Here is a 12,094-nt window from a genome sequence, read left to right on the forward strand (position 1 = left end):
AGCCACCTTCATACCTAAAAAAATCTAAGTTTTCTCTTATGTTATCTTCTAGGAATTTTATAGTTTTCTGTGTTACATTTAGATCTGTGATTCATTTGGAGTTAATTTTTGTGAAGGTTGTAAAGTTTGAGCCTAAATTCTTTTTTTTTTCTTTTGCATGTGGATGGCCAGTACCATTTGTTGAAAAAATTATCTTGGCTCCATTGTATTGCCTTTGTTCCTTTGTTAAAGTTCAGTTGATTGTATATATTTGGGTCTATTTCTGGGCTCTCTATTCTGTTCCATTGATCTCTTTGTCTATTCTTTCTCCAACACCACTCTTTCTTGATATCTATGACTTTATAGTAAGTCATGAAGTTAGGTAGCATTTGTTCTCCAACTCTGTTCTTCTTCAGTATTGTGTTAGCAGTTCTGGTGTTTATTTTTATAATGTATATCAGTTGCTAAATATTGACATAATAGAGAAAGCTTCAGGCTGCCCTTTAAAAGCATTTCTTTGCAAATGACACTTTCTGGGTGGGGGTAGTTTTTATTCCAAGTGAATGAATAGACAAATTATATATTCATTACTTTATTGTCTCCTTTAAAGCTGGCTTTTGAAATCTTAGGGATTGTGTCCTGTTTTATCTGAGAATGTTGATTAATCACAAGTCATAGATCATCAGAAGGCAAATTGGCAGAATTATTACCATTTGTGGAATCCTCAGTCACATGCTGTGTATCAGCATCAGTGTTCCCTATGTTTTCCGTCTTTAGCCTAGTATATTAAAGATGAAAATTAAATGTATACGATAAGGATAAAAACAGTTTCTGCTGTGTACCAACCCAAGCCCTGAAGTCAGCTGCTGTTGATAGAGATGCATCATGAGCAAGCTCATCGACTTTTTCAAAGGATTTTATTTATTTGTTAGAGAGAGAGAGAGTGAACACAAAGCAATAGAGAGAGCACCAGAGGTGGGGGGAGGGAGAAGGAGAAGCCGGCTCCCCACTGACCAGGGAGCCAGACATGGGGCTCGATCCCAGGACCCTGGGATCATGACCTGAGCTGAAGGCAGATGCTTAACCAGCTGAGCCACCCAGGTGCCTCCAAGCTCATCTATTAATCAACCACCATACTCACACTTGATACTTATTCGAAATGGAACCCACACTAATTAAAATGGACTGCTTTTGAGGGGGTTGGAGGGAGAGGGAAAGAGAGAATCTTTTTAAAAAATTATTTATTTATTTATTTGACAGAGAGAGCACAAGCAGGGGGAGTGGCAGAAGGAGAGGGAGAGGGAGAAACAGGCTCCCACTGAGCAGGGAGCCTGACGTGGGCCTTGATCCCAGGACCCTGAGATCATGACCTGAGCCAGAGGCAGATGCTTCACCAACTGAGCCACCCAGGCACCCCAAGAGAGAGAATCTTAAGGAGGCTCCATCCCCAGCATGGGGCCTGATGCCGGGCTTGAGCTCACGACCTGAGCCAAAATCAAGAGTTGGACACTTAACCGACTGAACCGCCCAGACGCCCCTATAATGGACCGATTTTTTTAAAAATTTAATTCCAGTATAATTAACATACAGGGTTACATTACTTTCAGGCGTACAATATAGTGATCCAACAATTCTGCACATGACTCAGCGCTCATCACGATAAGTGTACTCTCTTTTTTTAAGTAATCTCTATGCCCAACATGGGACTTGAACTCAAGGACCCTGAGACCAAGAGTCATGTGCTCTACCGTACTGAGCCAGCCAGGCACCCCACAATTAGTGTGATCTTAATCCCCTTCACCTATTTCACTCCTCCCCCGACCTTCCCATCCGCCCCGGCAACCACCAGTTTATTCTCCGTATTTAAGAGTCTGGTTTTTTGTTTGTTTCTTTTTTCCTTTGTTCGTTTGTTTGGTTTCTTAAATGGTATAGCAGACTGATTTTTAAACATAGAAACTGAAAAAGACACAATGGCGGCTATTACCACCTGAACCCTTAGGACATGCTTGCAGTCTCTGAGTGTTTGTAAGAAACACTGGGGTTAGCGATCTCTCAGGACTCTTCCAGCTATAATGTTTTATGTGTCTATGGATTAAATTGCTAAAGGGCTCCATGAACTGGAGAGATGCAAATTACTCTACCTTGTAGGAATTCTGGTAGTTTTGGTTGTTAGGAGAATAAAGACTAAATATTTTAGAATCCTTAATTTCAGTTATCCTGAGAAAGAGTATACATTTTCCATGATGTGATGGTTTGCTTCCTTTCTCACTTTCATTTTAGTTAAGCTATTACATTGTGTTGAGAAATTCTAGGAGGGAGAGAGGAGTCCTTTCCAAAGAAAGCAAGGAGGACATGCTGAAAAAGGAGAAAAGATCATTTGACATTTCTAAAGGTAAATTAAGTGTTATAAAATGTCAACAGGAAGTAACACTTTATCTCATGGTTATTTGATTTCTGTCTTTGATTAAGGTTTGCCTTTTTTCGCATCTTGATATTGTGAAAAGACAGCATTATATTGAACATTTCACAAGAAATGTCAATTCTGTAGTTATTCTCATTTATATGTTTTAACATAGATAGCTTGTGGAAAGTGTGAGAAAATTCCGCCTATTTAACTTGACTGAAAACAAACTGGGTCAGACTGAAACAGATAGGAAATAAATAAGCAAAGATAAAAAATTTTTGCCTTCCGTATTTCCTCACCAACCCTTCTTTGTCTTGAATTTTTTTAGATTTTGTATTTTCTGTTTGGCATCCATTAATTGATGGGCCAGACTAATGGCCGAAGTTGCTTACATCCTGTCTTATGGTCCAGCTTTGACTGGTTACATGGATAAGGAAAGAGTAGTGCGTATTTCCATGCCATATTCCATTGTATGCATGTGTTTTTACACACACACACACACACACACACACACATCCACACCCACACACGCAGTGGAATATTATTCAGCCATAAAAACAAAGGCAATCCTGCCAATATGACAAAATGAATGAAACTAGAGGGCATTATGCATAAGTGAAATTAGTCAAACAGAAACACAAATACTGTATGATCTCACTAATCCACGGAATCTAAAAATACCGAGCTCGTTGAAACAGAGAGAGATCTAGTGGATGCCAGGGGCTAAGGTTGGGGGAAGAGAAAGCCTTACTATATTGTGTACAGGAAATTTACTAAGAGAGTAGATCTTAAGTGTTCTCAACACACACACAAAGGAAGATGGTAACTCTGTGAGATGGTAGGTATGTTGACTCACTTGATTTTGGTAATTATTTCATAATGTATACATATATCAAAATGTAAACTTGTAACCTAAATATATGCCATATTTATTTGTCCATTAGACTTCAATTAAGTTGGGAGGTGGGGAGGAAACAAAACCAACCCCAACCAAAACATAATTACAAAATTTTTCTTTGGACTGTCAGTTCAGTCACCCCAATAGACACCAACTACCCAACAATACACCACTTGGGTGATGTGCGCCACAGTGCACCCCAGGAACGGACCCTGGGGGTGCAAGTGCCACACAGGAGTTGGGTGCTCGGGGACCGGCCCAGGCGTAAGAGACGGGCGCTGGAGGATCGCGATTCTCTGCGAGAGCGGGGCTCTGGGAAAGGTGCCCACGCTGCGGAGCTGGGCAGTGGGGAAGCTGCAGGCGTGGAAACTACTAGTGCTGCAGGAACCTAGCAAGAGTATACACGAAAACCAGGAAGCAAAATGTTTCTCTGCCAGTGTCTGTCTAGCGCCCTCTATTGACCAAACTTAACATCATGCCTGCTGAGGGGAGACCTAGTTCAAGAGCTTGGACCCATTTCACAGAGCAGGCAATAGTGGTCAATTTTGAGGAAATATATACTCTAATCTCGTATGTTATATATATACGCATATATCTCTGCATGTTATATATGTGTATACAGTAGCTATAATAATGTATGTGTAGTAGGTCAGATGGCAGTAAGTGGTATGGGGACAATTACAACAAGGTAGTAGGACAGTGAATGACTGAGTGGAATCTACTTTAGATTGGCCAGAGGGCTGATATTTGAGCTGAAGGGCGAGTGACACAAAGAAGCAAGACGTGTGACCATACAGAGGACGTGTGTCCATTGGTAGAAGAACCAGCAAGTACAAAAGCCCTAAGACATGAAGGCGTCTAGACTTACTGAAGAACTCGGAAGAGACCTTTAGGATTGGCGGCAGGTCACACCCCCGGAGCTGGGGACAACTGAAGCCACCCAACCAGATCTAGGAGATCTCAATGACTTCAACCAGCCCCACGATGTGAAGTTGTTCCCTGTCTTAGTGCAGAGAATAAGGTAGTCTTTCTGAAGCTCTCATTTCCAGATACCTCACGGGTTTTAAGTCTATTGCTGCTCCTTAAAAGGTTGAACATGGAGTTAGAGGACCCGGCTGTGCCACTCCCGGGTGTATGCCCAAAGGAAATTAAAACATCTGCTGACACAAAACCTTGTGCTGCATTAGCCATTGCAGCCCAAAGGTGGGCTACCAGCTGATGAATGAATAAGCCAAATATGGTGGACCAATACAATGGAATAGCATCTGGCCCCCCAAATGAGTAAAATACCACTATAAGATGAAAGGTATGCCACGCCATGGACGGACCTGGGCAACATTCCGCTCAGTGAAAGAAGCCAGGCACAAAAGACGGCTCATAGATGATGAGGTTTTCTTTGGTGGGGGACGGGGGGGATGATGAAAATGATTGTGATAACATCGAATGTGGGGATGGTCACACAACTCTGTGGATGTACTAGAAAGCACTGAATTGTACACTTTAAGTAGGAGACTTGTATGGCATGGGAATTGTATCTCACTAAAGCTGTTACAGTAAAAATCTGTTGCTGAGTCCTTGCATGAAATGTCCAAGAATCCTTTGGAGTCTTTAATACAGACTGAAATGACACATCTGTCGACATGCACCTTTTCAGTGAACCAAGTACTACAGAACAGGATCTCAAAGTAGACTCAACCCATAGTGTTATCGACGTGTACATCTGAAAAGGCCTGAAAAGTCCCCTACAAATCCCAGGTCAGTTGTCATATGGATTTTGCCTCATTCTGCCACTAGCTCATAGGAGAAACATTGAATTTGGAACCCAGATCTAGATTTGAAACACAGTGCTGTCATTTACTAGCTCTGCAACCTTGAGCTATTTACTTAAACCTCTCTGAGCCTTAGTTTTCTTTTTTTTTTTTTTGAAATAGGAAAAGTAGAACACGGGTCTACAATTTTGTGGGAAGCAAATTAACTAATGTCTATAAAAGTGGCTTAGAAATTTTGCAATTATACAGACGCAACGAGCTCTTGCTTGATTACCATGCACTCTTGTGTGCGTGTGCCCACACACACTCCAAATGACCCCCCAAATGATGTCAGACTTCTGTTTGGTAGAATGTTATCTAAATTGCGTTTCTCCAGGAAGCCAGCTCCGTAGGCTTCGCCACAGCAAAACCGACCAATCAAAACCAAGCCAAGTTAGTTCATTTGATCAGTATGATTGCTAAATCTTTCTTCTCCAGTTTGCAGGAAAGGAAGTCGAATTGAGGTCAGATTGAGGTCTACCCACGTGGCCACTCAGCCACGGAGGTGTGCCACTCGATTTTCTAAGAGAGAACCTTCTGTAAGGAGTACTGTGCGCTCTGGATGTGGTGCCTTTGGTCTCACTGCAACATTCGAGCTGGGGCGGGCCCTCCTTGGGCAGCTCCAGCCAGGGACTGAGCACAGTGGTGTCCTGGGGTCTGGCTATTTCTACCCACTGCTCTGGAGTCCCCCCTCAGGCTGGATGAGACATTTGAAAGCCTACACCACAGTCTGAGGCTCTTGTGAACCACTGTGCCTTTCTTCCTCCCTCCTTACACACGTGCCGTAACTGCGTTGCTCTCTGCAAGCTTTCCACACCTACTCCCGCCCTGTCTCCCCCCTTTGTCTATCCCCGGGGCTGCTCCCAATACATCTTCTGCACTTCTAACTCTGTCTGGGTATCGTGAACTGTCTGTCACCTGGGTTTACCATGACCTGGTCCACTGTGTGGATAAAACCAATTTCTAGAAAGAACAGGTTCCTGTGGTTGAATCCAATATACTCAAGAGCATTCACTCATTTGGCTAGAGGAGAGAAAGGAACCAATAGTTGATACACTGGCAAGGACTGCTCTGAAGCTTCTTCGTGGCTTCCCGTGAAATATTTCCCGTGGGCCTTCAGTAGACACGTGCAAAGGTCTGTGCCACCAGCCCCACCCCTGCAGGTATTACCTGCAACAAATTGCTTCCCTCCTTAACGCCCAGCTGAGATCAGCTGCATAGAGAATGGAGAGGTGGAGTCAGATCTGAGATGGCAGCAGGGAAGGGGTAACCTGTGCGCAGAGCCCATTAGGAGATTCCAGATCTGCCAGGATGAGAGGATCGGATCTCAGAGGTGAGGAAGTATGCAGTCCAGAAAGACACTCCCGATTTGCGTTGGCTGCTTTGCATTTCTTCCCCAGAGCCGGGAGACAGCAAGATCTTTGGTGCCCTCTTCCCCACCTAGATTGTCAATTAAAATGCAAACAGATAGACTTTATGGAGCTCTCAGTATATGCCAGGCTCCACGCTAGGAATCTTGGCGATTCCCAAACTTACAGTCAAGTGGAAAGATGTATGTGAAGATGACCTCTAAATGCAAGGAAGGGTGTGACCATGACTCTAGTATAGTGCTAAGAGTGACAGCACATGGAAAGAGTGCTTCTGAAAGGGACTCTTTAGGGAGGCTTATTGAAGCAAGGGGTTAAGGGGCTGGGGACACAAAGAGGACACAAAGAGGAGTTGAGCAAAGCAGGCATCCCAGACCGCAGTGACAGCACGAAGGGAGGCACCGAGGTGAGTGATGACGGCACATTTATGGGAACAGACACGGAGGCTTGAGTCCTTGCAGAATCATGTTCAAGGGGGCACCTGGGTGGCGCAGTCCTTAAGCGTCTGCCTTCGGCTCAGGGCGTGATCCCAGCGTTCTGGGATCGAGCCCCACATCAGGCTCCTCCACTAGGAGCCTGCTTTCTTCCTCTCCCACTCCCCCTGCTTGTGTTCCCTCTCTCGCTGGCTGTCTCTGTCAAATAAATAAATAAAATCTTTTTAAAAAAGAAAAAGAATCAAGTTCAAGGAGGAGCCGTAAAGGTGGAAGAGGCCAAGTCACACTTGTGCGCCGGGGGAAGGAGCCTGTAACTTATCCTAGAGACAAGCAGGAGTCACTAATGGGTTAAGTGTGTGTGAAGGGAGTGGTGTTTATATCATTGTTTAACATGAGTGAGCCTCACGCAAAGCCTGCAGCGTCCTGAATACAGCTGCTGAAATGCGCATCTCCAGGCCAGGCTGCCCTTACCTCCTCGTCCTCCAGGGGTCCCAGACCGAGGCAAGGCAGTTCAGCGTCTTTAGATTGCCCTTCTCTCATCTGCAAGATGAATGTGACCCCTGAAGTTCCTCCTACCTTACACTTGTACAATTCTGTTTTTAATAGCTTGTCTCCACGCAACTTAGGTGATGATAGCTGGGCTCGCACTGAAGTGAGAATCTCCTTGAATTGGGCCTGTACCATTGGCGTGAATTAGTCAAGCAATTAACAATTTATTTATTTATTTTTTTTAAAGATTTTATTTATTTATTCGACAGAGATAGAGACAGCCAGCGAGAGAGGGAACACAAGCAGCAGGAGTGGGAGAGGAAGAAGCAGGCTCATAGCGGAGGAGCCTGATGTGGGACTCGATCCCAGAACGCCAGGATCACGCCCTGAGCCGAAGGCAAACGCTTAACCGCTGTGCCACCCAGGCGCCCCAAGCAATTAACAATTTAATCTGACACTGACACTGTCGTGCAGGTTCCAAAGTAGATTTATTTAAATTGGGTCAACTATCTGGTGAAGACACATCCACTGTCTGAAAGGCACACTATGCAGCTTATGTGTTTTGTTTTTTTAAGATTTTATTTATTTATTTGACAGGGGACAGAGACAGCACGTGCACAAGCAGGGAGAGCAACAGAGGGAGAGGGAGAAGCAGGCTCCCCGCTGAGCAGGGAGCCCGATGCGGGGCTCGATCGAGGGCCCTGGGATCATGACCTGAACCCAAGGCAGATGCTTCACCGACTGAGCCACCCAGGCGCCCCTGCAGCTTATGTTTTTAAAACCACTGCTTTGGTTCCACATTTGGAATCTGATGCCTAGTTTGCATTGGTCCCAGTACCGCAGGAAGCAGGGGTCTGTCAGGCGTGCTGAGTTTTCAACATGCGGGAAATGCCCCCAGCTAACCCCAGTCATTACATCTGATGGCTTGCGGGGTCCAGGAAGGCAGCCCGGGCAGGCAGCTGCATAATCGCGTGTTGCAATGGGGTTTCTTCTTCTTTTTTTTTTTTTTTCTTTTTAAGCATACTTTTGCCCCAGCCCTTTCCAGTTAAGCATGTTCTTGGCAACGATGAAAGTTTGGTTTCTTCAGCCGGTCAGAATTGCAAACCTATGAAGCCGGGGGCTGGGGAGATGGGTATTGTCTCGCCTATCTTGACAGTCATTTAGCTATTCCTGAGGGGCCTCGCTGCTCTTTCATCATGCTCTTCTCGAATATCTGTGTCAATTCATCCAACATTCATTCAGCAGCTCTTATGGAACTGGCATTGTTCTCTGAGAGATGAGTAAGATATGTTCTCTGCTTTGAAGAGCTCATTCTTTTAGGGGGTGGACACTCTAAAAAAGCAACTGCAATTTCATGTGACAGGTGCTATTAAAGGGAAATACACGGAGGGACCGAAATGAGGGAGCAATTAGTTCCCCCAAAGGGAGGAGAGATTGCAACAGAGTGACACTTGAGCCGGCCTTGGGAGGGGAAGGTGTGGCAGGGAGTTGAGGAGCCGAGGCTTAATGTGGGGGTGGACATGCTAGACAGGGGTCAGACTCAGAGTCACCGAAGCACCGAGAACGTGCCACAGTCAGGAAGTGCAAGTCCTATCTCTGGGGTTCGGAGCATCTGGGCGCAAAGGGACTCAGGCGGTGGCCCGTGACAGCTTGTGAGTATGCCATCCTTCAGGAAAAGCCCCCAGCCATGTCAGTGGGCAGGAGGCCCTGGATGTGGGGTCCGAGAGTAACGCTCCTGAAATGCAGAGCTCTTCCTGACCACAGGGCTGTGCCTTCGTTTTGCTGTGTGTGTTGAGCTTTACTTGGCGTTAATCCTGATCTGGAAGATACTGGGCGGTTGTACGAGACTGTTTAGGCTGCCACACCGCAGACTGGGTGGCCCAAGCAACAGAGAGGTATTTTCTCACGGCTCTGAGGCTAGAACTCCCAGATCGAGCTGCTGCTGACAGATGCTGTTTCCGGTGAGAGCCGCCTCGCAGTGGCCTCACGTGGCCTCCTCTCGCGTGCAGAGAGAGATCTCTTGCGTCCCTTCTTCTTTGTATAAAGCCACCACATCTGTAGGATTAGGACCCCACTCTTATGACTTCCTTGAACCCTGTAAAAGGCCCCATTTCCAAAAGCAGCCACGTTGCGGTTTGGCACTTCAACACATGAACGTGTGAGGGGGACACACTTCCGTCCCTAACAGCAGCTGACCTTCCTTCTTGTCCTTAGCAAACAACCCACACAAACGTGCAGAAAGAACTGTAATGAACAGAAACTATGTAACAACTATCATTTCTGCAGATAGCAAATGGAAGTCAAATGTACCATGTGAAGATTCTGGTTTTGTCCAGTGTCTCCAACATTTTATCTTTAAAAAAAAAGATTTTATGTATTTGAGAGAGAGAGCGAGAGAGAGCACATGCGCGTGTGCACACATGCGGGGGGGGGGAGAGGGAGAGGGAGAAGCAGACTCCCCACTGAGCAGGGAGCTAGACCTGACGCAGGGTTCGATCCCCCGACCCTGAGATCATGACCTGAAACGCTTAACTAACTGAGCCACCCGGGTGCCCCAACATTGTATCTTCTGATTTTTCTTCTGGCGGAGGGGTCAGAGACTTCTCTTTTTCCCAAACGTCCAGAGCCCAAGCATCACTGCTCATGCTAATGTTTGACCGGCACATGGGAAATTTCTCACTCAGCTCCAGGTAACCATGACTTGGTCTTCTGAACAGCCTACCTTTCCCCAGTTCTTGCATTGCCTTCCATGTTTTTCTGTCTCACCTCTCCCTATAACCCCTGACTTCTCTATTTCCTGGTGTCCATAATCCTCTTTCCTCCCCAATCTCCAGAACTTGCTGGAAGTGGCAACCCAACTTCTTTCATCTGAATTGTAGGTATTGAGCTTGCCCCTTTAGTCTCAGCTCTCTTTTCTGTAACCTGATAGGGCATGTGAGCTGTGAATGCCACATCTGAATGACTAATTGCTTAAATGCCTATTGAATGAGTGCCAGGGAACAAGGTTAAGGTCAGTAAAGACGAGCTAGAAATACCAGTTGTTTATAAACTTAGCTTGCAAAGCTCCACATAAAAGAAAAGGACTTCAAACACCTCAGCAGAATTTTAGAACCCTGCCTTCACTTTTCCACATGCTGGCTTATGTATATTTTTATTTAATACATGATTATTCATTGGCCATTATTTATAGATAGGAAAGTAATATATATTGGAAGAATACTGTTATTTTCACTTGGAGAACAGGATAAAAATGCCTAGTTGTGGGGCGCCTGGGTGGCACGGCAGTTGAGCGTCTGCCTTCGGCTCAGGGCGTGATCCCAGTGTTATGGGATCGAGCCCCATATCAGGCTCCTCCGCTATGAGCCTGCGTCTTCCTCTCCCACTCCCCCTGCTTGTGTTCCCTCTCTCGCTGGCTGTCTCTATCTCTGTCACATAAATAAATAAAATCTTTAAAAAAAATGCCTAGTTGTGATAAAATGTTCAATGGCAATGATATCATAATTATATGCTATATCCCCAGCCCCTGTAACAGTGACTTGGCACAAACGAGATGCTTAGATATTTGTAGAATAAATGAGTGAATACAAAATTGAGATTATATTTAACACAGATTAATTCAACAAAAATGCATTGTGTACCAACTAAATGTTATGCAATTTGCTAGGGCCCGGGGGGTCTAGCTGAGGTCACACCTGCTCTCTGAAGCCACAGTTTTGGGAGGGATCCTCAGGGAGGACCAGCTAGATTACCCTAATCCAGAGACAAACTTTGTTTGTAAAGGCCCAGAAAGTGAATATTTTAGGCTTTGTGGGCCATACAATCTCCGTTCTGCCTACTTAACTCTGTTTTGTAGCATGAAAAAGCCATCCTCAATAATGTAAATGAATGGGGTTGACTATGTTGCAATAAAATTTTATTTACAAAAACAGTCAAGCCAGATTTGGCCCATGGGCCGTAGTTTGCCTACCACTGGAATCAATGTGGGAGCCATCAGGGTGAAATCTCACCTTTATTTTTTTAATGATTTTTTATTATATTATGTTAGTCACCATACAGTACATCCCCGGATTCCAATGTAAGGTTCGATGCTTCATTAGTTGCGTAATGGGATAGACTAGTGATGGGTAGTAAGGAGGGCACGTATTGCATGGTGCACTGGGTGTTATATGCAACTTACGAAATATCACCTTTAAACACATACAATTATAGAATTTTGGAACTGAATGGGCTGTACAGGGGCTGTCCTGTTTTACTCTAATAGCAAAATCCCAGCCCCAGTAAATCCAATACTCCACGTGCCCATGACTCACCTATCTTCTTACTGTTCAGCTATTGGTGAACATGAACTGAGAAAAGCATTTACAATGGCACCCAAAATTGTGAGATTCCTAGGAATAAACCTAAACAAAGAGGTAAAGGATCTGTACACTAGGATGTACAGAACACTTATGAAAGAAATCGATGAAGACACAAAGAAATGGAAAAATGTTCCATGCTCATGAATTGGAAGAACAAATATTGTTAAAATGTCTGTGCTGCCCAGAGCAATCTATACATTCAGTGCAATCCCTATCAAAATACCATCAGCATTTTTCACAGAGCTGAATCTTAAAATTTTAAGATTCTTAACAATCTTTTTTTTTTTTGGAAATTTCATAACTCTGTTTTTTTTAATGTTTTTTTATTATATTATGTTAGTCACCATACAGTACATC

The sequence above is a fragment of the Ailuropoda melanoleuca genome, chromosome X (genome assembly GCF_002007445.2).
Source record: "Ailuropoda melanoleuca isolate Jingjing chromosome X, ASM200744v2, whole genome shotgun sequence".
In the NCBI taxonomy this organism is placed as follows: domain Eukaryota; kingdom Metazoa; phylum Chordata; class Mammalia; order Carnivora; family Ursidae; genus Ailuropoda; species Ailuropoda melanoleuca.